Source organism: Muntiacus reevesi, chromosome 22 (assembly GCF_963930625.1).
Source record: "Muntiacus reevesi chromosome 22, mMunRee1.1, whole genome shotgun sequence".
In the NCBI taxonomy this organism is placed as follows: domain Eukaryota; kingdom Metazoa; phylum Chordata; class Mammalia; order Artiodactyla; family Cervidae; genus Muntiacus; species Muntiacus reevesi.
This window is the reverse complement of record NC_089270.1, coordinates 15976921-16003513: the sequence shown is the minus strand read 5'-3', so window position 1 is coordinate 16003513 and position 26593 is coordinate 15976921. Positions and strand designations below refer to the sequence as shown.

Here is a 26593-nt window from a genome sequence, read left to right as displayed (position 1 = left end):
AAACTAATTGAATGAGTGAGTAACTAAAAAAGAGCCAAAGATAATTTTGGATAGTGGTAAGTGCTGTGAAGAAAAACCAAAATAGAGAAATGAGGTAGAGAGAGTGTGTGTATGTGGTCGGGAGGATGGTTAACCAGAGTGGTCAGGATGTTCTTTTTCTGGAAAGAAAGCATTTAAAATGAGCTCTGAATGCTGAGAAGAGGGTAGTTCTGTGAAGATATGAGGGAGACACTTTCTAGACAAATGGAACAGCATTTAGGAAAGTAGGAAAGATAATGGAGGCAAAATGATGAAGAGCCTAGGAGGCTGTGGCTAGGCATTTGGATTTATATTGAGGGCCGTGGGAAACCATGGTAGAGATGAAGCAAGGAATAATGGCAAATGATTGAACAGTGTGAACCAGAGGATAATGGGAAACTGAAAGGAATGAAGGAGAGAGATGATGGGAACCCGTTGGATGATATAAAGCAGGAGATGGTAGAAACCAACAGAGGAGATGAAGAAGGGAATGGTGACTCTGGCTGCTGTGAGGAGACTGGACTGTGAACAGAGAAGGCAACATAGCAAGTAGGAGCTTAACTAGTTTAAGATAGTTGATGCTTGAGATTTTTATGGGCTTCAGTCCCCTGGGACTGTTAAAAATGTCCACCTATGAAAACTCTCACCAAACACAAAATAATCTAACGGCTGTTCCCGTGATCACTTCCCTTCCCTGCTATCACAAAACTGCTCTCTGGGATTTTTTGGTGCAAACCTCCTTCTAGTGTTACTGTAAACCTAAAAATTGAGAGGAGGAGACTGAGAGTTTGAGAATTCCGATGGCCTTGCCTGTGTTCATACAGTCTGCCCTGGAGTTCACCTCTGATCTAAATGCTACTCCCATCAGTGGAATCCAACTCCATAGATTCCATCTTCATAACACTGTAATTCTTCCCCTCTAAACTTACCTAAGGATTCTGAAATTCAGAGCATGCCCAGAGTGAGGGCAACCTGCAATATGTCCAAGGGACCTAAATATAAAGAGATAGGATTTTTAAGATGATTGTATACCACTGTGTTATTTTAGATCATGCTGAATTTCACATATTGACAGCAATTGCTTCCCTCTCAGTGGGGAGAAAGGAACAGGGTTATGAATTACAAAGTAAGTTTGAGGGCCAATTTCCTGTTGCTTGCACTGGTCACCAAAATTGCTGGTTCTTTCTCTGTTTACCCTATTTTGAGAGACTTTGGTTCCTGAAGTCAGTACCTATAATCTATTGTCTGTGGCTCACCCACTTCTGTTCTAAACAGCCTGATGGTACCTGACTTCTCTCTACACCTTTTTTTTTTCCCCCGAGTCTACTCAACAGCTCTGAATCACCCTGACGTCAGTCATTCCATCTCTGTTTCCTCACAGCCTACTTCTCTTTCAAGGTTTTACTCACACTTCCTTCCTGCCCCTTCTAACATCCAAAAGGCCAAATGTTCAAATAAAGAGTAAAAGCTTAAGAAGTAAAGGAAAAAATATGGAAAAATTTTAGTAAACCCAAGGAATACATATCTGTGTGTCAAACTCTTGTCATATTTGACATACTAGTGTTTGACATACTAGTGTTACATAAATGTAGATTAGATGTTAATGTATGTGGGGTTTTCATTTTCTTAGAGCTCAGTCAAGCAAGATTAATTAAGAACAAAAGGAAAATAGGATCATGTCATTGTGTCAAGAAGCACAGAATATGTTTTACAAGATTTCTTTCTCAACATTTACGTGTTCTGAATATCAACTGTTTATTTGTCAGGGTTGGAAAATGTATATGGTATGTGTTACTCAACACTTTGGAAAATGTTTTGAAAGATCTAATCCAATTTTCATTTTGAAAAGTATACTTTCACAATTATTTGTTCACAATTGCATTGCTTTCTGCCAAAGACCAGGACAAGCATAAATAAATGGAATCTTAAAAGTAGACAAGAAATATCTAAACCAAACAGTGAATTTCTGAGTTAAGGAATGAAAAAGTTTAAAAATGGTCTTTAATGATCTGACTAATTTAGTTAATTGTGTCTTTGAGTCATAGCGTGTAAAGTCGATTTGACATTAATATTTTAAGGAATCATATCAGATAAAAAGATCAGTAGTGACCAGAGCAATTTTAGCCTGGGCAACTTCATATTTTGGTTTATCTGACCCTAGGATGGGTGTTTTTGACAGTGAACGACTCAATGGGTAGAATGTAAGTAAATGTTAGACCCATGGTTAATGTGTGGAAATGAAGAAAAACATAAGTTATAGAAAATTGACCTTACTTTCCATCTAAACTCTTTGATTTTATTTGAAAATTGTGCACTTCTCTGAAAAAGCTATGGCTTGTCAGTTATTATATTCCACAAGGGAAGGATGAGGTAGGTTTATAAATATTCAATTAATACTTTTTAATAAGTGAATGAATGAATGTATTTCAGAAAGGAAACTTTAAAAAAATTATAATAAATCATCTGTCAGTTCAAGAAAAATAATTTCTCATATATAAGTAGGAAAAGTGATATGACAGATACCAAATAAAAATTATTGTGATGTTTATCTTACATTTAACAAAGTAGTCAAGAATAGCGGACTTCCCTGGCAGTCCAGTGGTTAAGAATCCATCTTCCAATGTAGAGTATGCTGGTTTGATCCCTGGGTGGGGAGGTAAGATCCTGCATGCCTCATGGCCAAAAACATAAAAAAAGAAGCAGTATTGTAACAAATTCAATAAAGACTTTAAAAATGGTCCCCATTAAAAAAATCTTTTAAAAAGTGATTAAAAAATAAACTTGTAAAAAAAAATAAACTGGTATATATGGTGAATTTTTTTTTGACAATTTAGAAGCAGAGATTTTTGGTGGTAATAATGTATTTCTGATTCAAGAGCCAAGTAACTACCACGGATACTGGGTAGGAAACTGAATACTTTAACAAGTCACAGCTCCGTCCCTTCAGAAGGAGTCCTCTGTAAGGACAAAGAGATATCCATACCCCCTGAAAAATGGCAACTCCTGAGACATAAAAGATATTCTGGAAAATCAGCAGAGGAAAATATTATTTCCTGTATATAAAAGAAATTAGATATTAGAGAGATGTTCAGTATTAAGGACTGTGAAGTGAAGGGAAATGTTTTTTCCTGAGAACAGGTGGTTCTGACATTGTAATTGTATTACTTCTCCCTGCCAGCGTGTGGGTATTCTACAAGGATGCAGAGGAAAAAAGTAAACCATTTCCCCTCAGGTACAATAGTGTAATAGAAAACGCCTTGAACTGGGAGTTGTGAAATCTGATAACTATTCTTAGCTGACACAAATGAGCTTTGTGAGTGACCTTGCACAAATCATATTTTCTCCGGGCATCACTTTCATTATTTACAAAGTGAAGGCATTGGGCTAAATTATATTTAAGGTCCTGGTGTGCTTTTTATGGTTCTCATTTTTAATCCCCCCTCCTTTTTTTTGGTCTATTTCTAAATGCTCAAATACTACATTATTTAAGGTATATTTTCTGGCAGGTTTTTTTTTTTTTTCTTCCCTCTCTGTCTCTTTCTTCAATATATGGGATAGGAGGATACTGACTAAGTCTGAGGGGAAGGAGGAAGAAGATTTGCTACAGGAAGGATTTCTATCCCCCTCTACAAGAAAACTTAAATACAGCTACCACCGCTTTGAAAGGAATGGTTTATGTCCCAACAGCACTTTCCAGACAAGCTCTGTACTTTTTTGCCAACAGAATTAACTTTAAACTGAAGTCAGTAGACAGTTAAACAAGAGTCGACACTGGAAACAGCTGTGAGTAGACCAGACCAGTTACTTATAAGGTACTGTTTTTTAACTCATAGAAATCTCCTTCAAGGTTCATTTCTTTCAGGCGCAAGTGTTCTGTGGTCATCTGACCTTTTTCTCCCACTTTGCCTCTATTCTGAGAGAAAACACACTCTTAAAATATCTTAGCCCTTGAGTGTTTCGGTCTTGTTTTGTAGCTATTGTTGATTGAAGCTGCTAAGATTTTGTTTTGCTTTTAGGAAACTAATAACTGTTGTTATTTTATATTGAATCTTAATTTAGTTTTGTCCTTTGTTGACTCTTGTCATGGGTGGCTTTTCTGTTTTGTTGTTCAGGTTGAATAAAGCAGGATATGCTTTAATATTACAGAATGTACAGAATGCTCTTGACTTGGGGAAGCAGGGCAGAGATTGGTTAATGCATCGTCAGTTTGAAGTACAGAACCTATAGCATCAGTCAGAGAAGGGGACCAGCATAGGGCAAGCCCCAGGCCCTATAACTGTCTGGGTCAAGACTCCCTGACCTCATCACAGCTTGGTGGATCTGACCTGGAAAACATGAGTTTTTAAACTGGAGTTTTATCTTTAGTTGGTTTCTATACTTGTTCGTTTTAACCCTTCCTTCCCTTGATCCCCATTTAGTTTTACAAATTCTGGTAAACTTGCTTTTTTTTTTTTTAAATTTTTGGATGAAGTTCATCTTATTAAGTTCATTTCTAAGAGTGATGTTTGCTGTAAGAATTCAAATCACTGAGCTCTGAAGGGGTTTTCAGAGCAGAAGAGGAGTAGCCCACCTGGGTGTGGGGTGGACAGATAAGGCCCCATGTCCCACTGTCATCTGAGATGTCCCTCTTGCCCAGAGGCCTGGTTAGCTAATACTATATATAGTATTTGCTGCTAGTCAGTAAACAAGTTACAGAGAACTAAGGAGTTCTCTATCTATGGACTTCCCAGAAAGGGAAGCTTAGACGTTTACTACTGAAAACTCCAAAAAGTTTAGAGAAAATTTAGCCACTTTTTGGAGAGTTATCTTTCTGAAATCTACTATAATAATGTGTATATGCTCAGTTGTGTCTGAATCTTTGCAACCCCATGGACTGTAGCCTGCCAGGCTCCTCTGTTCATGGGATCTCCCAGGCAAGAATACTGGAATGGGTTGCCATTTCCTCCTCCAGGGGATCTTCCCGACCCAGGGATAGAACCCATGTCTCTGCATTGGCAGGCGGATTCTTTACCACTGAGCCACCTGGGAAGCCTTAGATATTTTACTGTCTCTCTGGAGAGGACTGAATTCAATTTAAAGTTTTGTGAATTTCTCAGTATTCTCTTCATGAATACACATCATAGACTTATTCCATAACATAATAATACTTGGGGGGGCCTATTCTGTGGTGTGTAAGACCATCCTTATTACATCATAAAGTCACATAATTGCTGTGCTGTAAAAAATTGTATTATTTGTATGGGACTTTTTTTTCCTTGTGTTCATCATCTATGTGGAGCTGTGACTTCTTTACCTGCTGGTGTGGAGAATTTGTATTCCTCTAATAACTCTCTTCAGCTTCAACCATCTCTTTGTAATGATCATTTCATTTGTGCAGTGCACAAGAAAACCAGAAAACAAACAAATTTATAAAAAAAAAAAAAATGGAAGGAATGAGAGACCATAACTTTATTCAAAGACCCAAGAGAATCTTTTATGAGGAAAGTGCAGAGCCAAAGTGCACAGACATAGTGACATCTATTTTAGGTGCTTAGGAGGCTTTTGGTTTGTGTCCAAACTCTTAGTTGTGTTCTGTAGTAGAAGTTACCATGGAAGTGGCTCTGGGGCAACTACCTCATTCCTACATCAGATACAGAAAGTGCTGTTTGCTCTCCTTTTTACGCAATCACTGTGTCAAGGAATCAGTGACTAACCAATTTCAAGGGGGCTATACTATTAGTTCGTATTAATCAAATACTGGGCTTCCAGGTGGTACAGTGGTAAAGAATCTGCCTGCCACGCAGGAGATAAGGAGATGAGAGTTTGATCCCTGGATTGGGAAGGTCCCCTGGAGAAGGAAATGGAAATCCACTCCTACATTCTAACCTGGAGAATTCCATGGACAGAGGAGCCTGGCAGGTTACAGTCCATCCATAGGGTCACAAAGAGTTAGACAAAACTGAGCATGCATGAGTGGACAAAGGACATTATTTTAGCCCCATTCACACATATGCTATTCACATGCATATGTGTCTCAGAACTAGGACAATACTGCTTGGTAGAAAAGAGAGAAAAGGAAAAATGATCATTGTCATCTAATCTATGCAGTTCTTCTGTGTGCTGATGAAACTTTAGGGAAAAAACAGGAATGTAAGGCTAATTGTCTTCATTATATCTTGGTTTTTTTAAACTGCATCTTTCTCTTATTTGCAGCTTTTTCTAAGCTGAAAATACCATAAAACATTGAAGTTAGTAGCTGAATATATGTTTTCTTGTCTTCCCACATTTTTTATGTGGTGCATTTCAGAGCAAAATGGATCACTGGTTTCTCAATGATCTTGACCATTAATTCTGTTTGACACAAGAAAGAAATTAAAATTGGATATGTTAGACAATACATGAAGCTATAAATTGAGTCCAGGGTAGTTCTACATTCCAGCTTTAATAAGAATTCACTGCTAATTCCTTGATCATAGAGCTCTATAAAGAATTATGCTGTGAGGTCTTTTGTATTAAAGGCCCTTTTCAAACTGAAGCAATTTAAAAAAAAAAAAAAAACAGGTTTCACCTAATCGCTGTGGAAATTGGTCCTAGGTGTAAAAACATTTTGTGGTATATATGACAAACTCTGAAACAATGAACTAGGGACTATCTTTTGTTTGCAACAGTGAAGTTAGGGTCTGCATAAATGTAGAAACATTATATAAAAAGTAAAAATTTTGCTTATTTTTGCCCCCTACTTTCAGTTAAATGGCATGAGTTATTTTCAAATGGAAAGGATACTATGTTAAGTCAATTCAGTTAAAGTTTTCTCTACTTGACTATTTCAGGTTAATTAAAATTTAATTTTCACATTCATACCTAATTAGAAAATTTGACGCATGATGTGTGTTTTACGTGAGAACTGTATTACGACAACACCTAAACTTTAAATCACTGAAAACTCAATGTCATTAAATACACACTTGGGAAGGTTTCTTTTTAGAAAATGACTTTTAAAACTAGTAAAGACAGGAAAATCTGCAGTAAATTAACATGTGACAGTGTTCACTGATAATGCCTTATGTGTCTGCCTGCATGCCCAGTTGTATCCAACTCTTTGCAACGTCTGGACTGTAGCCCACCAGGCTCCTCTGTCCATGGGATTCTCCAGGCAACAGTACTGGAGTGGGTTGCCATTTCCTGCTCCAGGGGATCTTCCCGACCCAGGAATCGAACCTGTGTCTCCTGAGTCTCCTGCACTGGCCGGCAGATTCTTTACCACTGTGCCGCCTGGGAAGCCCACAGCGCCTTATAAGGATCCTTTTTTCTTAGCACAGCCTTGTGAGAATTCTCCAGAAGTCTTCAGAAGCTAGCCCCTCTAGCTTCTTGAATTCACTGAATTCTTGCTTCTTGAATTCACTGAATTCTTGCTTCTTGGATTCATTGGCTTCTTGCTTCTCGAGTTCACTGAATTCTTGCTTTTCGAGTTCACTGAATTCTTGCTTCTGGAGTTCACTGAATTCTTGCTTCTGGAGTTCACTGAATTCAAGCTTATTGAATTCACTGAATTCTAGCTTCTTGAATTCACTGAATTCTAGCTTCTTGAATTCACTGAATTCTTGCTTCTTGAATTCACTGAATTCTAGCTTCTTGAATTCACTGAATTCTAGCTTCTTGAATTCACTGAATTCTAGCTTCTTGAATTCATTGAATTCTTGAACTAGAATTCAATGAGCAAGGTGTGTGCTTTCCAAGGGGCTGTCAAGCTTAATGCTATAGAATGTGACCTAGAGAGAGAAGCTACTGATATTTCTTCAACTGGTGTACAGAGAGATAATTGATTTGTTCTGATAAAAATCTGCATTTAGCTTATTTTCAATTGCAGCCTCTCAGGAAAGAAAAGATGCTCAAACCACTGAACTATATCCTTATATACTGGCCTTTTTTGATGAAGTAAGTCGATACTTCTGGATAGTTGAAGAGGTGATGTGGTTAAAGACTGAGATTCTTTTGGGACATTTTAGTGCCTACGTGGCTTCCCAGGTGGGCTCAGCAGGTAAAGAACCTGCCTGCAATGCAGGAGACACAGTTGATGTGGGTTCAATCCCTGGGTCGGGAAGATCCCCTGGAGAAGGAAATGACAATCCACTCCAGTATTCTTGCCTGGGAAATCTCATGGATAGAGGAGCCTGGCAGTCTGCATTCTGTGGGGTCGAAAAGAGTTGGACATAACTGAGCAGCAGCAGATCTAAATGTTTGCTAAGTGAATATAAGTTAAAAGGTTAACAAATAAGTGATCCAAAAACCATGCATGTTTTACTTCATATTTTATGATCAAAGTGTTTGAAAATTTCATTATATAATGCCACTTAACAAATTATGAAATTTCCGTTAGCAAAGAGTAATTTGGAACTGTAAATTGCTATGAAGAAACAGCACCAGGTGCCTATTGTCAATAAGAATTTAGAAAGTAGAGTTGGAGGACATGGAGGTATCAGCCATTTTCCGATACCCCTTTTTGGTTGGTTGATTTTGCTGAAGGCATTGTGGAATTGATAATATATTTGCTACAAAAAGATGCTGTTAGCATTTGACTATATTAATAGTTGAGGGGGCTGGGTGGACACAGAAGAATAAATAAAAATGACTGAGTCTAAGACAATTTTACAAGCCAAATGTTATTTTGGTAAACTTTAAAAAAAAAAAAAGATTAGATAAGTTACAAAGATCTAGATAAATACTGACATCTTTCCAAATAACAAGAAAATAATAATAATTCTGAGGGGCAGTCTTCATTTGTCTGTATCTTCTATCTCCAACCTACTTGGTTTTGAACATGTTTAATATCAAGCATATATTCTGTAGTCCTTCTCCAGAGTATGGGGCTAGTCCATCAGGAAAGTTAGCACCCATAGGTCCTCCTCCCCACTTGAAAACATTTTAAGTAGAGTTGAGTACAATGGAAATGAAAGCAACCTTCCTGTAAACCTCAAATGTAAAATACCTTTTGTAACTCACAAGGGAGCTAACTATTACCAGAATTATAAAGAGAATGATCATATAAAAGGAAAATAAATTGTCACCAATTTCACTCTCTAGTAGAGTAATTCCTATTGTTAGATTTCCTTCTGTATATGTGTACATAACATGGTACCAATATTTTGTTTCACCTTATTTTTACAAAATTGGCTTCACACTGCAAATTTGGATTCCACCTTTTTCATGTAACATTTTATTGGCAACTTTTTCTGTATCTTCAGAGCACCTTGGAAAACAAATAATCGGCAAAGGTATAATCATCTCTTCTAGGACTATACCATACACAATAAAATACACCCCTCCCCCACTGTCAGGGACCTGCATTGCTTCAGTGTGTTCTGTGATAAATAAAATAAGAAGAAGCAGTGATCTACATATGACTGTTCTGTTCATTTGGTTCTTTTAGAGCTGTGATGACTTAGAAATGAGCAATTCTAAGTCCTTGGTTTTACAGAGTAGGGGAACCAAGTCCGGAAACATTACTCATTTAGCATCCAGGCTTCCGGCTTTCAGTCTAATTTCTATCTTCATCCAGAAGAAGTAATGACTGGATGATAAATTTATTCAGGGGCAAGAGGTGAAAGCATAATTTCCTTCTGTCTGAGTAAGAGGTCAACCATGTACCCTATTCTCTGAAAATCCTCAGGGAACGGAAGCGTTCTCATACTAAAGAAAGAACTCAAAATTCCATGCCAGAAGTCTTTATTACACAAGGGGTGATAAACATATAACAGCTATGGGAACATTTTTAAATAGCTGTCGTTTTGTTAATGAGTATTTGCTGAAGCATTTCCTGGGCCACTGCTGTTTATGGAACTTTTAAACAAAATATTTATGAAGATGAAACCAGGCTTTGCTTCATAAATCATGTCCTTTTACCTGCTCCTTTGCTGTTCCTCAGGGCACAACCAATGTTCAGGCCTCTGTTACACTGAGCAAACACACTCAGCTTTCTCAACCAAGTTTTCTGTTTTTGGTGCCAAGAAAAATTTGTATTTTCTGTCTTTGCTTCCTCGCCTCCCTCTGATTCTATAACTCTTTGCAATTGGGCATTTATTTCTATCACAATACTGAAAATATCTCTCAGAAGTTGCTAATGATGGCTGACTTCATGGTTAAATCCAACAGCTTCTTATCTTTGGGCCCACTTCTGCCTTGCTACCATTTATACTATTTACCTTTGTGCTCTCTTCTTGAAATATTTCTCTCCTGGGGTGTTAGGGATCTGATACTGGCCTGTACTTCCATCCCCTTTTTTCTTCACTCTCTTCAGAGGTCTCCTGTCTTCTTGCCACTTCCTGGTTCTGTGTTTGTTTTATTGTTTGATTTCCCCCTATTATACTTTCTTCCTCAGGGGACTGCATCCAGTCTCATGGCTTCAACTTAAAGCCCAATCTAGAGATCAGGTCAGCAAGATCTCTTCCAACTCATACTTTGTCCAAGTTGTTTTAAAGGCCCCCTTCCTCTGGATTCACAATGCTTTGTCTTGGCAGAGAACTGGACTGTATTTTAGTCCCAAATTGACTATACATAGTATCAAAAAAGGTGTTTTCATGTCAGAAAGGTATATTTTGTATGTAGACTCAGTCATTTTTAATGAGTTGGTGACCAAGCTGGGAAATCCTACTTCTCTTTCTTTCCCATACCAGATTCTGAGGCTTACCATTGTCACCCACTACCCCCATTCCTGTCCCAGTGCCTGTCTATATGACATCTTCACTCCTGGCCGGTGACAGATGGGCCTATAGGCATGTTGGCTAGTATAAGCAAAATGGCCATAATATTCCCTTTTAGTTGGAGCTCTCTAGGATGAGGGTTGGTAAACTGCAGTCCATAGGCCAAATCTGGCCCTCTGCCTGTCCTCATAAAGTTTTCTTGGAACACAGCCATGCCATTTCACTTATATATTGTTTCTTAAGTAGTTGCCCGGCTAGTCAGAGCCCCCTATACAATGCCTGTCTCTGGTATTCTAGTGTTCAAACTCAATGCCTTTCCTCCACTCAAATGAGTCCTTCCTCTTTATCTTCTCCCTCACTTCCTATACAGCCAGGTGATGGTGATTGCAGTATTCAAAAATATGTGTTCTCAGCACTTTTTTTCTCTTTGTTCTCATGGCCACCGTCTTCTTCAGAATTTATTTCTTCAGTCCTTTACCATTCTAATCCACACCATTGGCAATTTAAAGGAGATATCTATATATAGTCTTCCCCCCAACTAATTTTTCAGTGAGTTCTTAGTAGAAGATTAGGAGCAAAGGCTATGGAGTTGAATTTCAGGATTTGAGGTCCCAGCTCTGGTATACTTTACAGGTACTATGCAAGCTACTTAATATTTCTAAGCTAATATTTTCTAATAACGACTAACATGTATACGTTCTAGCTAGTGCTCTATACACTTCCCATGCATTCCTTCCTTCACTTCCTATTCAAAAGAGCAAATTTTATTAGATTTATATTGAACATTCTTAAAAGGTGAAATCCAATTAATCTTAAAGAGACTGGTTTATTTATTCTTCTCGAGTTCATTTGGCTTTATGAAGAAACCTATGCTAAAGTTAGAAAAGATAGACCCTGATGCTGAGAAAGATTGAGGCCACGAGGAGAAGGGGACAACAGAGGATGAGATGGTCTAATGGCATCACCAATTCAACGGGCTTGATTTTGAGCAGACTCCGGGAGATAGTGAAGGGCAGGGAAGCCTAGGCCATGGTGTCGCAAAGAGTCAGACACAACTGTGACTGAACAACAGCCCAACTCTGAAGTCAAACCCAAATAACACCAATGACCTTAGTCTAATTGCAAGTGATGATGAGTATTTCACTTTGCTTTGAGACAAAGGCATTCTGGCCTCATTTTTTTTTTCTTTTAAGAAAGGAGAGCAAGAAAAGTCAAACAATTATTTTTCCCTTCTTGATAACTATAAGCTACATGGTGCAAATAGATACTTTTATATTGATATGTGGTTTTCTTTATTCTCTACAACTCAACCCAGGATTTTTGATAATAAATTTCCTGCCTCGTTTGCATCAGTTCAGTTCAATTTAGTCGCTCAGTCATGTCTGACTCTTTGCGACCCCATGGACTGCAGCACACCAGGCTTCCCTCTCCATCACCATCTCCCGGAGCCTACTCAAACCCATGTCCATCACATCGATGATACCATCCAACCATATCATCCTTTTTCAGTCTCCTCTTTCACTTTCATCAAAAGGCTCTTTAGTTCTTCTTCGCTTTCTGCCATAAGGGTGGTGTCATCTGCGTATCTGAGGTTATTGATATTTCTCCCAGCAATCTTGATTTCATCTTGTGCTTCATCCAGCCTGGCATTTCACATGATGTACTCGGCATATAAGTTAAATAAGCAGGGTGACAATATACAGCCTTGATGTACTCCTTTCCCGATTTGGAACTAGTCTGTTGTTCCATGTCCAGTTCTAACTGTTGCTTCTTAACCTGCATACAGATTTCTCAGGAGACAGGTCAGGTGGTCTGGTATTCCCATCTCTTTAAGAATTTTCCACACTGTTGTGATCCACACAGTCAAAGGCTTTGGTGTAGTCAATAAAGCAAAAGTAGATGTTTTTCTGGAACTCTCTTGCTTTTTTGATGATCCAGCAGATGGCAATTTGATCTCTGGTCCCTTTGCCTTTTCTAAATCCAGCTTACTGCTTATCTTTCTTTGAATTTGAGAATCCATGCAGGGACATAGTCAAATTTAAGCAGAAATTGTTACTCCAAAATAACGACTAAGGGTTTTCAGGTGTCTTCAAGAAATATTATTTCACTATAATTTTAAACTAGACCAATGGAGTAATGTAGTTTTTCCAAAATGATACATGCCTGTCTCTTTGGGTAGACACACTGACCATTTGTCCTTGTGTTCAATATGGGTTTTTTAAAAGCTATGCTAGCGTCTCCTTTAGGGCTTTCCCCCAGAGTCTGTGAAATTATTTCTGTCAGAGGACTTAGGCTCTTTCTTAACATCAAAGGGTTCTGTGGTTTATTTCATTTCCTTAATCAGCTCATTAATTACTTCTAAATGGAAGTTGCACAAATCATACAATAAGGAAGTTGGATGGGATCTTAACGATCTTGTCATTGAGCCCCTACATATTTCAAATGACCAAAACAGTTCAAAGTAGGCTAAGTGACTTTCCCATGATCATAAAGCAAGTCCACAACATGTTTCTTCTAGAAGAACATCTACCTTGCATTTATGCTGGCAACTTCTTGGAATATTGATTGAAAAGAATAGTCTCAAACTCACAAAGAATAAGCCTGACCCTTCTCTCCCGTTTTCTCTCTTTCTGAGTCAGCAGGAATTGTTAGCATCCAGTATGTATATTAAGATCCATCTCTTTTTCATTCATAGGAACTGCTTTTTGGTAGAGAAAGCCTTCCATGTGCTTGACTTTCAGCATTTTCAACTCCTGAAATGAGAATGAGTGATCTATGTATAGCAAATAAAATAATGAAATTTTTGTGAATTATCTGCAAAGTGCAACTCCCAGTGCTCCACAGTCCTCTCCGAAGTCAGGCTGTATGCCAGAGATAAACTCGTACATTTCAGAAAGTATGAACTTTATGTTACACAGTTTTGTAATATGACAAGCCAGAGGGTAGAATGGATTGGGCGATTGGGATTGACATATATATGCTGTTGATGTGACATGTAAAATAGATAACTAATGAGCAACTACTGTATATAGCAGAGGGAGCTCCACTGTGCTAGGTTCTATGGTGATCTAGAAGGGAAGAAAATCCAAAAAGAGGGGATATATGTATACGTTTAACTGATCCACTTTGCTCTACAGAAGAAACTGACATGACATGGTAATGCAACTATACTCCAATAAATTTTTTTAAAGTAATATTGGAGCAAAAAAAACTATGAAAAACCAATCTCTTATGAACACACACAGAGATTGGGGGAAAAGACTCGAGATGATCGACTTGATAAGAATGATTGTTTCCTCCCTACCCTCAGGTTTATCTCCATCTCTGCCACTTTCTCATATACTCACCTGGCATTAGCATCTCTGCAGTCTCCCCTCTGTGTTATATTCCACACAGGGTGGGGTCTTTCAGTCTAGAAAGACTGTTGGTCAGTCTTAGCTTTCCAGAAATCAGTACCTCCCTCCTCTGAGATTTTCTCCCTTACCCCATCCCTGCACTCAACCCCACAGCCCTCTTCCACAGCTTCCATTGCTTTGCATTTTAACTTCTTATTTGCTAGCTTACTTTCCTAGCTCCACTGCATCATAAGCTCCTGGAGGCTTTTGTCTTATAGATTGTCTGACCAGTGTGCAACACATTGCCTGATACACAGATGCCAAATTTAGGGGCTTGGTATTGCTCTAGTCTTCTTGTTACCAAGGAACATAAATCTTATGTAAGGTTTTCCCATACAATGGTATGGAAAGGCTGGGCCAGCCTGTCCCTTTAGACATCTGGTCAGTCCATTGGAAAATAAAAAGATACAGGCAAAAGACCATGAGCTTCCTTTTTTTCCCCTCTGGGTAAATTATTCCAGTTTTTTTTCCTCTAAGTATATTTTATTCCACATTTACTCAGATTTTATGATAAAGTTGATGACCATTTTTGCCATTCAGGTTAGGGTCAAGGTTAGTTTTATTAAACTTTTTTAATTTTAGCTTCTTCGCCATTTGTCAGAGTTTCAGCAATCCCTATATGTGATGGAAGCTTAGACTCAGTGTTGACTTTCAAGAAATATTTTGAGATATTCATTCATGGCCTGTTCTCTTGTACTTGCTCATATCTCATTTGTTTTATGACAAATATTGCCTCAAGAAAGGCCTAATTCGGAAAGAAGTGTTTTGGATACTTTTGTTTGTGACAGCTTTTGAGTTTTAAAAGGTGACTTCTTAAATCCTCAGGATTAAAATAACGACAAAAACAAAACAAAGCAGATCTTTTATCCCATCCCCAAGAGCAGATAATGATTCTCACGGTAGTGGGACCAAAGGAAAAAATTAAAGGAAAGCAGAGGGACCTCAGATGCTTGGGAGATGTGGGTTCACCCACGTAAGGGCTCCATGTTCTGGCATCCTCTCACTCCCTGAACCAGGTACCGTGGAGATGGACCTGAAAACCTGGATCATATTGGGGAAATGTAAGAGAGGGCTTTCCAGGTTGCATAAGTGATAAAGAATGCACCTTCCAATGCAGGAGACATAAGAGACACCTGTTCAATCCCTGGATTGGGAAGATCCCCCATTTCTTGCCTGAGAAATCCCATTGACAGAGGAGCCTGGCAGGCTATAGTACATGGGGTCGCAAAAGAGTTCGACTAAACAGGAGCAGTGGAATCTTACTGACTTAGTGGAATCTTAGTGACTAAACAGGAGCAGTGGAATCTATAAATTACTTCCTATATGAAGTGCATGGAAGTATAAAACTGGAACTAGTTTTAGTGCTATTCTGCCTGGTGCCAGGTCATTAGACATGAGTATTTAGGCAGACATGTCCAAAACATTCTCCCAGCTGATCCTTATGCTGTAAATGCAGCCAAGAGGGGAAGAGAAGGAGCAGCGTGACATCAGGGGTCAGGACAAAGAGGACTTAGTCCCAGGGTATGTGGACTGACTTCCGGCAACAGACGAGAAAGGAGGAAATAGGCATCTCAGGGATGCCTGTGTGTGCAGAGCATGGTGACCATGGACCACGTCCCCACTGTCCCTCGTCCCAGACATGGAACCCTATATGTCCACAACATCATATGGCTCCTAGGAAAGGGGGGGGAGGGGGTTCCTTGATTAACCACTTGACAGTAACAAAGAATAAAGAAGTTTTACGTTATACACTGGATTTTATAGAACACCCATTCCTTCCTTCTAGAGAAATCATTTTTTAACCCAATTGCTCTCTCTTGTCTGTCACTATAAAAATGCTAGTGTGGAAATAATGTTTGTTATCATTTTAAAAGTCTATACTGTACTTGTTTTTCTTTTAAGTGGGAAGGAGATCAAGATTGGAAAGATTGGAAACTCTGCGTTGAGCTCAAGTTTGAGCTCTGCGTAGATGTGAGAGGATTAGGGAATTAAAAGAATAATCTTATAGGAGAATCTCTACATTAGACAGCTTCATGGAGCTTCATATTTTAGTTTCCATCTCATTCAAATTCTGATCTCTAAGGATGGGAAACATCTGTTATCTTTCTGTTCCTTATTGATGTTCTCTTAAGGGACACAGAGCAAATGCTGAAATTTTAGTAAAGTGCTCAGGATTGTTGCCTGTCAAAAAGTGCCTAATCAACTGAGTCCATACTGGTATTGAGTGATCCCTACCCAAGTTCATAAAACACAGCTAAGCTACAAAAAAAAAAAAAAAAAAAAAAAAAAAATCTGCCCCAAGTCTGTGGGCTCCACTGACTGGTTTTCTGAGTAGTTTACAGTTTACTCAAAGAGTAAAGGCTGAATCTGTACTTGCCAAGAAGTTCCTTGTAAAGATCTAAGTCCTGAGGAGTTCTTTTTTCCTTTTTAATTAGAAGATAATTGCGTTACAATGCTGTGTTGGCTTTTCCCTACAGCAACATGAATTAGCTATAAGTATACATACACACCCTCCCTCTTAAGCCTCCCTGAGGAGTTTGTAATGCAACTTACTGATGGGAGAATTTTCTAACTCATATCTGTTTAGGTCTTCACTGGTCTTCTGGGACATCTATGGGATTTCTTGGCCAAAACTCGATAACTGCCTATGCATGGCCCAGTTTCTTACTATTCATTGTGCAGATAGAAGAGAGTGGTATGCAGAAGTAGACTTATGTGCATGGGTGGGGCAAGAGATTACCCCTCCACGCACAGGCAAATGCAGGCTCTGAACAAAAATCTTTTCTGAAAGGCCAGACACTGCATCTGCCAGGTTAAGCGGCATTGGGGTATAATCTGGAGAAGCAGTCAGCATCAGAGCTACCCGAATATGGCAAATGAGGTCTGGTCAGTCAAAGAGAATAAGATGGCAGGCAACCAAAGATGAGGGATGCCAAACAGGTCAAGCAGCCTTGTGTTTTCAGGGAAATCAGTCAGTAGATCGACTGGAGTTCATGAAGAGGACTCTTCCTAAGAGTAAAATGTAAAGTAAGACGCGGGCTCCTTAAGCACCTGGGGACTAGACACTAGATAGAAACTGAGACATCAAAAAAAGCAAGAACTCAGGTTACAATGGGAGATCTCAAATCTTTGGGGCAGGGCTAGCAGTGAGTCACATGGTAGCAGAGAGAAGCATATGACAAGTGTTAGTGATCAGACAAAACCAGATATTCTGTAGGGCTATGTCTATTCTAGGGCTTCCCTGGTGGCTCAGTGGTAAAGAAGCTGCCTGCCTATGCAGGAGACCAAGTTCGATCCCTGGGTTGGGAAGATCCACTGGGGAAGGAAACAGCAACCCCCTCCGGTGTTCTGATCTGGGAAATCCCATGGACAGAGGAGCGTGACAGGCACCATTCCATGGGGTCACAAAGAGTCAGACAGGACTTACGACTAAACAACGACAACAACAATGCCTATTCTGGACTTCTGATGTTTGTGATTGACTACCAGAAAGCTATAGGGGATGGGGAAGTTAGTGCAGCTATTTCAATGCGTTCCCTATAGAGGCTGTTCCTGGAGATTGTGATTGCCCACCTTCCTTAGGTACAATGTCAAGGATTCTTCAAAACCCCCTTGGGAAGTCCTATTAAAGTGGCATAAGCCTGACATTTTCTCTTCCAAGATTACTACATCTTGCTTTAAGGTCTCAATAAATATGTTTTCTTGTCTTAGTTCCTGGCCTGTCCTCCAGTGCCCTGATGTTAATACTCCTTACTCTTGTCTTCTCTCAGTAACTCTCTGAGTATAATATTTCCTTTAGCGGGTATAAAAATCACCTGAAGAACCTAAAAAGCAGATTTCTGAGCCTTTGTCCAAAGTGCCTGATTCAGTTAATCTAGCACGAGGCCCTGAAACAGGTATTTTAACAAAAACTCCAGGTGATAATGATGCAGGTGGTCCATGGGTCATGCTTGAAAAGCACTGCTTTAACTCATCTAAATACCTTAGGGATTTTGGCAATTTATTGGCTCTATTACAGCTCTCAGACTATCTCTTGCTCCCCGTGTAGCAACACAAACCATTCCTTATCACACCATATGTCTTGATTTTGGATTAAGAAAATGGCCCCCATAACATTATCCTGGGCCAAAACATTGAGAGTTTTAGGATACAATTCAAACTTCAAGATAGATTGTGTTTTGGCTGTCTTTAATTTTGTTGTTATCTACAATTGAAGGGGCAATTAATTTTTATTGAAATGTAGATCTATTCTGGGATATGAAGATGGTTTCAATTTATACCTGAAATATGAGATAGTATCTCTTTGCTCTCCTCTCTCTCTAGTTTATTAGAGAATTGTTCTTTAACTCAAAGCATAAAGACAGATGCAGACTCTTAGTATAAATTAAAAAAGAGTATTTGGGATATTTTCAGTGTCTCTTTCAGAATTGGAAGCTGGGCAGCAAGCACTCATCACATATGGAAAGATTTACATTGCCTGAGTGGGCTCAAGTTTGATGTAGCATAAATGGTATTTTCAAGAGCTCCAGTTCCCCAGATTTTCCATGGCTACAGTATATGCTCTTCTCTCTGCTGAGAAATATGCTAGTCTAGGGAGTAATGAATAAGCATTCTTCCAGGCACTGCACTCATAGCCTTTTGTTTTGGGCCAAGTTTAGTGTGACTGTTTCACATATGATTTTGTTCTTCGTGAGTTGGATTGGAAAAAATGAAAACTTGGTCTAAAAATAAATATATCAGGCATTTAACCACTAACCAGTAAACACTTGTTATAACTAGGATCTGTAAAATCTATATAGCAGGCTCATGCCACGTATTGCCAGTCCAGGCTGGTCAAAACTCTCTCCTGTGTTTACCTTTTCTAACCCAACAAAGAAGCAAAGAATCACAGAAAACAAGGAACTCCATGATATAGTGTATACAGCAAGCTGTCCCAAAATGAAAAAAAGCAGAACTGGAAATAAACATCCTCATGTTGGGAATGTGTGCAGTCTAACATTTCTTTTTTCTTTTTTTTAAAAATAATAGCCTTACCAATTTCTCAGTGCTTTAAATTCTGCTGCTTCTGGGAACGTCCCTGTTGGACCAGTGGTTAAGACTTCGCCTTCCAATGCAAGGAGTGCAGGGTTCGATCCCTAGTTGGGGATTTAAAATCCCACATGCCTTGAGGCCAAAACACCAAAATATGAAACAAAAGCAATACTGTAACAAATTCAATAAAGTCTCTAAAAATGCTCCACATTAAAAAAAAAACTTCAAAAATAAATAAATTCTGCTGCTCTAGCATGTTCAGGTAGACCACAAATACATATTTGAGGATAAATATAGATGCTAATACTATAAGATATTGCTATCTTCCAAAAATGATTAGGACTTGAGGGATGACCCCAGAAAAGAAATTACATGTATGAAAATACTGAGTCACGGATTGTGTTCACCAAATATTTTCAGCTCTCTGCTCTCAGGTCACATAAAAGAATTATATTTCCCATTTTTGAAGTGAGCCATGGGCCATGTAACTTTCCTGAGTCAATGAAAGATGGACAGAAGTGATGTGTCTTACTTCTAGGTGGAAGCTTTAGGCGCCAGTGTCCAGATCACTGTGTGTTCTTCCTGTTGCTCTAGGATCGTAGGGGTACTTCTCAGGGTCCTTGAATGAGCATGATGAGCTGCAGCTCCTGCTGACCCACTGTGGACAATAGCATAAATCAGACATAATTTTTCTTATAGAACTGATTGTTAGTGCAGCATCGTTTAGCCTATCCTGACTAGTAACGCTATACACATGGAGACAAAATAACAACAGCAAAACATACTTGAAATATTTTGATTGAAATAGTAAAGATGTAAAGATAGAGGTTGTCAATAATGTACATTTGTGCATTGTACATCCCTTAAAGGAGTATGCTGGAAAGAAAGAAGTGTGCTTATTTAATTTTGGGATCAGAGCTGAATTTCAAAGAACTAAAAATAATATTAAAAATTTGTGTTCATTTACATATACATTAACGAGAAGTAATATACAATAAAACTCTCAACAGTGATAACATTTGAAAATTAAAAACTGAAGTGAATGCGATAGATACTACCTTTCTTTCAACAATTTAAATTTTTCTTTGAGCTTGAAACAAATTTATATTTAAAAATACAAATATGGAAAAACTTACTGTCATTCCCTATTGAAAATCTAAAGTTTTAGCAATTTTTAAAACTGTATTTTATTTATTTTTTAATTAATTAATTAATTACACTTATACAATATTGTATTGGTTTTGCCATACATTTAGATAAAACGTGGTGACCAGGATTAAGAGAATTAAGAATATGTTGGTGCTGAAAAAGAACCCAAAATCAAGGATTTGGAAGGAAATGGAGTATTTTACCTATACAAAAGCCAAAGTGCACAAGGTCTACTCAATATCATAGATTTCTTTGAAGAAACTTACCCACTAACTGTAAATGTAATTTTTAATTCCAGTGAAGTTTAAGTGTGTTAGAGTATGTTCTACTTGTTGACTCATTGCATTATCTCTTAAAAATTCTCTGATTTTTTGCAGTTGTCCCCAAAGTTAATCTGAACACTCACAATGTTTTTTTCCCCCCTGAAACTAGTCCATGCCCCCTCATTTTTTTTTTTAACTTTTTAAAATCCCCTCTTCCTGCTTCAGACTTTGCTGGTTGTTCAGTCAGTAAAGAATCCACATGCAATGTGGGAGACCTGGGTTTGATCCCTGGGTTGGGAAGGTCCCCTGGAGAAGGAAATGGCAACCCACTCCAGTACTCTTGCCTGGAGAATTCCATGGACAGAGGAGCCTCGTGGGCTACTGTCTGTGGCGTCACAATCAGCTTGACACAACTGAGCAACTCAGCGCACACAGCATAACGTGACAATTTACGGATGATGTTCCAAAATGCCAATCGCTCAGGAAACATTTCCAGTATGTCCTTCTTCCCAACAGTATCCCTGTTGGACTTGTTTTTCTTAGGAAATATCTGCTCTCAAAGAGCTTCTATGTTTCCTCTTTCAGAAATCCAGAATCCTCAAGCTGATTTATGATAGTACAGTTTGAAGCGCTGTCAGACCTTATTGTCACGCACCACTGAAGTACATGAACAAATTGCACCCATCAACTAATATTTGGATTTAGCTCACTGTCATTGTTTAATTAGGCTGAAAACCGTCACTGTAGGCAGAGAGCTCACTGTTTTTCTGTACTTAGGAAATTCTTGTTGAAATGAAAGAATATTTTTCCTGGCCCCATAAATTAGAGACAGTAAGATAAATAGAGAGTTGACAGATATAAAAGAAGCAAAGTTAGCTCCCAGTTATATAACATCAATAAATTTTTAAAGAATGAAATTTTGTCCTAGCTGGAGGTCATTAAATGTTGCAGCATACAACATTCACTACTTCCTACGTCTGTGACCATTATGTAATACAGAATATGTGAGCTTAACTTTGTCTAAGTAATAAGTTTGATGCACTTCATTGAGTATGAAATATCTCTAAAATGTATACTTCAAGAAACTGCCAGCAATAACTCTAATTTCTCATTTACAATAAATTTCTGTGGTGAGGAGTCCTTAAGGAAACAAAGTCAAGCATGTGTTATGTCTCCTTACGAGGATGCCTACTTAGAGATATCTGCTTTGATTTGGGGACATGGTTTTTTAAAAATATAGGAACTGGATGGATACATAACTTGCAAACAATAGCCCAGATAAATGAAAATGAGGTGAGTAGAAATTTTAAACCCATTTCCCACAGAATAATCCAAAGATAAGATAGTCCTTCCTCTTTTAGTTCTGTTTATGGTACTTGGCAAACCCTTTTCCATCACATTCTATTTTCAAACATGTATTCAAATCTTTAAAATTACGACCCTCAGTTTGTATATACTCTTTTTTCTTAATCTTAGATAAAATATGTGATGGAATGAGATTAGGCTATTTCCTGTCACAAAAAAGTAGAATGCTCTTGTGTGTTCTTTGAAAAGAAGAGATTAATAGCCCCTAAGAAAATCCTCTTCATTATTAATCCACTGTTCACAGCACAGTAGGTGTTGCCCAACACACACACACACACACACACACACACACAGACACACACACACAGACACACACACACACAGACACACACACAAGCAGTACCTTATTTATTTTTTTTTGCAAACTTACGACTCATTGTCAGCATGTATCCTACAAGAAAAAGAATAACAAAGTGATAGGGGTATAAATAAGAAGATTTTTGAAGGAAATTTATTGAGGTTTCACCTGAGAAGAAAATGTTTTGATTTATTTAGCATTATGATGTAATGATTAGGAAGAGTTAATGTAAAGCTCTTGCCACTTTCTTTGGGAAACAATATTCCTTATGCTGAGGGGGAAAGGCATGCTTAATAGTTTAATGAGACCATCTAAGTGAATATCATAGAGAGGGGATAAAGTCGTATATTCTTGACTTTTGAGGAAAAATACACTTTTGCCTTTAGTTTTAATGGAATGTCAATTTTCTATGACCATTTCTGTTGCTTTTAGGTTGTTTGAGTCTGCTGAAGTGTGAGACTTTCATAATGCAATTTCCATCTGTCAAGAGGGTATCTGAATTCCATTGACATAATGAAGTGATGGAGTGAAAAAGAGATACCATATGCCTCTGAAGTTTATTCTGCAGATGTTTTCAGGACCCTTTTTGTAACATTAGTTATGAAGTCAGTGGGATAATTAATAAAATACAAGAGGAGAAAAAATAATACCTAAATATAATCATAGTATATGATGCTTTTAAAATATGCTATCTTCAAAGTATATTGCAGATTCTTTTACTTAAACATTATCTTGAGCATCTCAGAAAATTTCAATTATGTGATCTTTCAAATAAGTAATTCTGAGCCTGTAACCGTTCGTCCCTGTTTCATCTCACCAGTGGCTTCATCTGATGTGTTCTGCAACTGATAGAAATCTACCCTCACGCACCTACTGAGTTTTTTCCGCAAAGTGCAGCTTGAAAAGTATTAGGACTGAAAGGAAGAAACATTACTTAATTAGCTCAAGGGCATTTTCGTGAGTAGTTGTCAACATCCAGGGTCAAGGAAGCTCTATCAAGTATAGAGAAAAATGTCCCCTGTCACTATCATATCTCCCTCATTCCACATTACACTTTTTCACATTTTAACATTTTGAAATTGGCATTTGTCTGAGAATTGACATATACTTTGATATAGAAATTCACACAAAGTTCACACAAAGGAGTCAACCTTACCCAGATGTTAAAAAAAAATATATATATATATATATATATATATATATATATATATGGTAATAACCTAATGACCTGTTCTTCCTCATTTTCTGCCTCGGCTCTATTTTCTGTTCTCTTCGTCTTTCTCCCACATATGGTTTATTAGAGAGACCATGGGTTGTGGATTCCAATTAGGGCTTGAACTAGAGTCTGCCAGAGTGGACTATTTTGGCTTTCAGCTTTGTTTGTTTGTTTGTTTTCTCCACAGGAGAATAATGATGCCATTTTCACAAGGCTGTTGTGAAGTCTGATGAAACAGCTCATGTAAAGTTTGTAGTAGAAAAATGTATGTGTAGTAAATAATAATTGGGTCCCTCTTCCAGTGTTTGGGGTACCCACCAGGCTCCAATTCTGCTGAAACTCCTTATTTTATTTTCCCATCTTCCCTCATATAACCCTCATTTTGTTATTGTTAGAGTATGTGGGCTTCAAAGGAAAAATAGACAATACACTAACAGAAACAAAAAGATTATTTTTCTATGTATAGTGCTATGAGACCAAGTTAATATATTCTCAACTCAGTGAAAAAGAAAACTACTTTGAATTCATTTGTTTCTAAGTAATAAAAGCCAAGTTTTAGTATCCAAAACGTCACTTTAAATATCAATTTAGCCTTTTCTTGAAAACATCAAAAAGAATTTGTAAGCTAAGAATGCTTGACTTCTAAGTATCTATACATTTCAAACATATTAATGTTAGAACTCAATCAAGTCACTTCTTAAAAATGCCACATTAGTCAAGAAAACATTAAATCTCTGTAATATTTCAACCCCTCAGTTCAGTTCAGTTCAGTTGCTCAGTCTTGTCCGACTCTGCAACCCCATGAATCGCAGCACGCGAGGCCTCCCTGTCCATCACCAACTCCCAGAGTTTACTCAAACTCATGTCCATCGAGTTGGTGATGCCGTCCAGCCATCTCATCCTCTGTCCCTTCTCCTCCTGCCCCCAATCCCTCCTAGCATCAGGGTCTTTTCCAATGAATCAACTCTTCACATGAGGTGGCCAAAGTACTGGAGTTTTAGCTTCAGCATCAGTCCTTTCAATGAACACCCAGGACTGATCTCCTTTAGGATGGACTGGCTGGATCTCCTTACAGTAGAATCTCTTGAACCTTTATACAGCTTTGAAAGAGATGACAGGCTGAGAAAGGGTAGTCAAGTATCATTAACTCTTGGTCATATAAGGGTCTTTATATCTTTTAAAGCAATCAGAGGAACACAGTTTGGGCTGAGACCCTTAAAATCTGGCAACTCCTCCTACCCACATATGATTGACAGTAGACACTGGAGGCTTGTTAACCAAAGTTTGACATTCTACTTGTTTGTGTTTTAGCCAATTTTTCTTTAAGTTTTGAAATATTTGTTGATCTGACTCTAGTGGCAGATCCTATCTAGAATATTTCTGCTTATTGTATCTCAGTTCATTGGAAATTTGTAGATAGGCAACAATCATTAAATACTCTTATCCAATCATTGCAGCATTTCCTACTTTTTGGCAGTCAGAATCTGAAACAGGCTATTTATCTGTGTGCTATTTTCTTACTCAGAAAGTATCTTTTAGGAACCATCCAGGTTTTGTTATTTTAGCATTTACTGTAATGTGACTACACAATTTATATCTATTCCAAAAAAGAAGAGATGTTTTCAATGAATGAGGCATGGTGGAAAAAACTTGTGAAGAATCAACTTCTGTACACACATAAAATAATTTAAAAGCACAAAACTAAAAGTAAAAATAATTTATAATATTTCTTCACTTAAGGACACTCAGCTTACTGTATCTATTTCATTCAGTTTTCATTCAGATGAACATGTGTTCATCTTGGATAGTCATTAGATGAGCATAAGTGCATTAACTAATTAATGTTAACTTAGTTACATTAATTCATCACCAGAGAGTGTTTAGTGTCAATTCCTTGAGAAATGGGTTCCCTTCTGCATGCAACGAGGCATGTAACATAAACCTGCTCCCTTATACTAATGTCCAGAATCAAAATGTGAAGTTTACTCATAAGTTTAAAAAAAAAAAATCTAAAGCATGTTCCAAAGTATCACTGTAATACCATTCCTGTGTAGATTGGAAGTTTTCTAGAATTGGAATCTGTGTTAATTAAGTCTGACTATTCTAGTCTACTTCTAAAAAATGTGTATGGAATTTTCTAAGACCATTTTCTCTGTAGTATTCTTTTTATTAATTTTATGGACCTTATTTGTATTAGAACTTTTCCAGTTTCAGTTGTAACTATAGCCAACATCCACAAAAAATGGAATTTATTAGATCACAAAATTGAGAAATTCAAGGGTAGCTCAGCCTTCAGGCATGGTATATCAATTTGGATCCAATCAGGAAAGAGAAACCACATAGTAATTTGAACAGGGGAAGTTTAGTATAAAGAATTATTAACTGTAATAGAGAATTAGTGTATAAGTAATTGACTAGTACATGGAAGAGGGCATGGCAACTCACTCCAATATTCTTGCCTGGAGAACCCCACCTGGACAGAGGAGCCTGCTGGATTACAGTCCATAGGGTTCCAAAGAGTTGGACCTGACTGAGTGACTTAGCACACAGACACATAAGAAGTAGAAGAATGGCTAGAGAAGTTGCTCAGACGTGTCCGACTCTTTGCGACCCCATGGACTGTAGCCTCCCAGGCTTCTCCATCCATGGAATTTTCCAGGCAAGAGTACTGGAGTGGGTTGCCATTTCCTTCTCCAGGAAGATCTTCCCGACCCAGGGATCAAACCCAGGTCTCCTGCATTGCAGGCAGATGGTTTACCATCTGAGCCACCAGGGAAGCCTTCTTTTCTATAGTTTTTTTTTTTTTTTTTTTCTATTTTATCATATGTCGGCAACCTCTTTACATCTAGAAGAATGACTAGTAAAGAAGTAAAAGAATTCCAAAGAATATATATATTTCAGCTATAAAGAGCAGCCATGATTCCTAGAGGTGTGATTGATGGCCCAAGGAAATGCCCACCCCGCCCACCCCGCTGAAATCCAGAAACCTCTGGACAGGGTACGGCCTTAGCTCACTCAATGGCCAAGTATCACTGTGGTGCAGCCCTGGCAGAACTTTCTCAAAGCCTTTCCTTTGGAACATGGCTGAAATGTGCCCTCCAGGGTGTCAGCAAACTGCAGATGCTTGTTAGCAAAGGGCCTGAGGACGTATGGGGAACCTGCTGGCCACTGACTATTAGGGC

At 38.2% G+C, this 26593-nt stretch overlaps 1 protein-coding gene across 3 annotated transcripts in view; it reads left to right on the top strand.

Annotated features, from left to right (window-relative positions):
- ARHGAP24 (Rho GTPase activating protein 24) overlaps positions 1 to 26593 on the top strand; it is a 544676-nt gene that overhangs the window by 317169 nt on the left and 200914 nt on the right. The window contains exon 1 of one of the 3 annotated variants that reach the window (XM_065914159.1): positions 3563 to 3801. The exons of 1 other annotated variant lie outside the window; for it this stretch is intronic. The gene's annotated coding sequence lies outside the window, so the exon portion shown is untranslated. Of the gene's footprint in view, positions 1 to 3562; positions 3831 to 26593 lie in introns of those variants that run through there. One more of the 3 variants, XM_065914157.1, reaches the window with a different exon arrangement.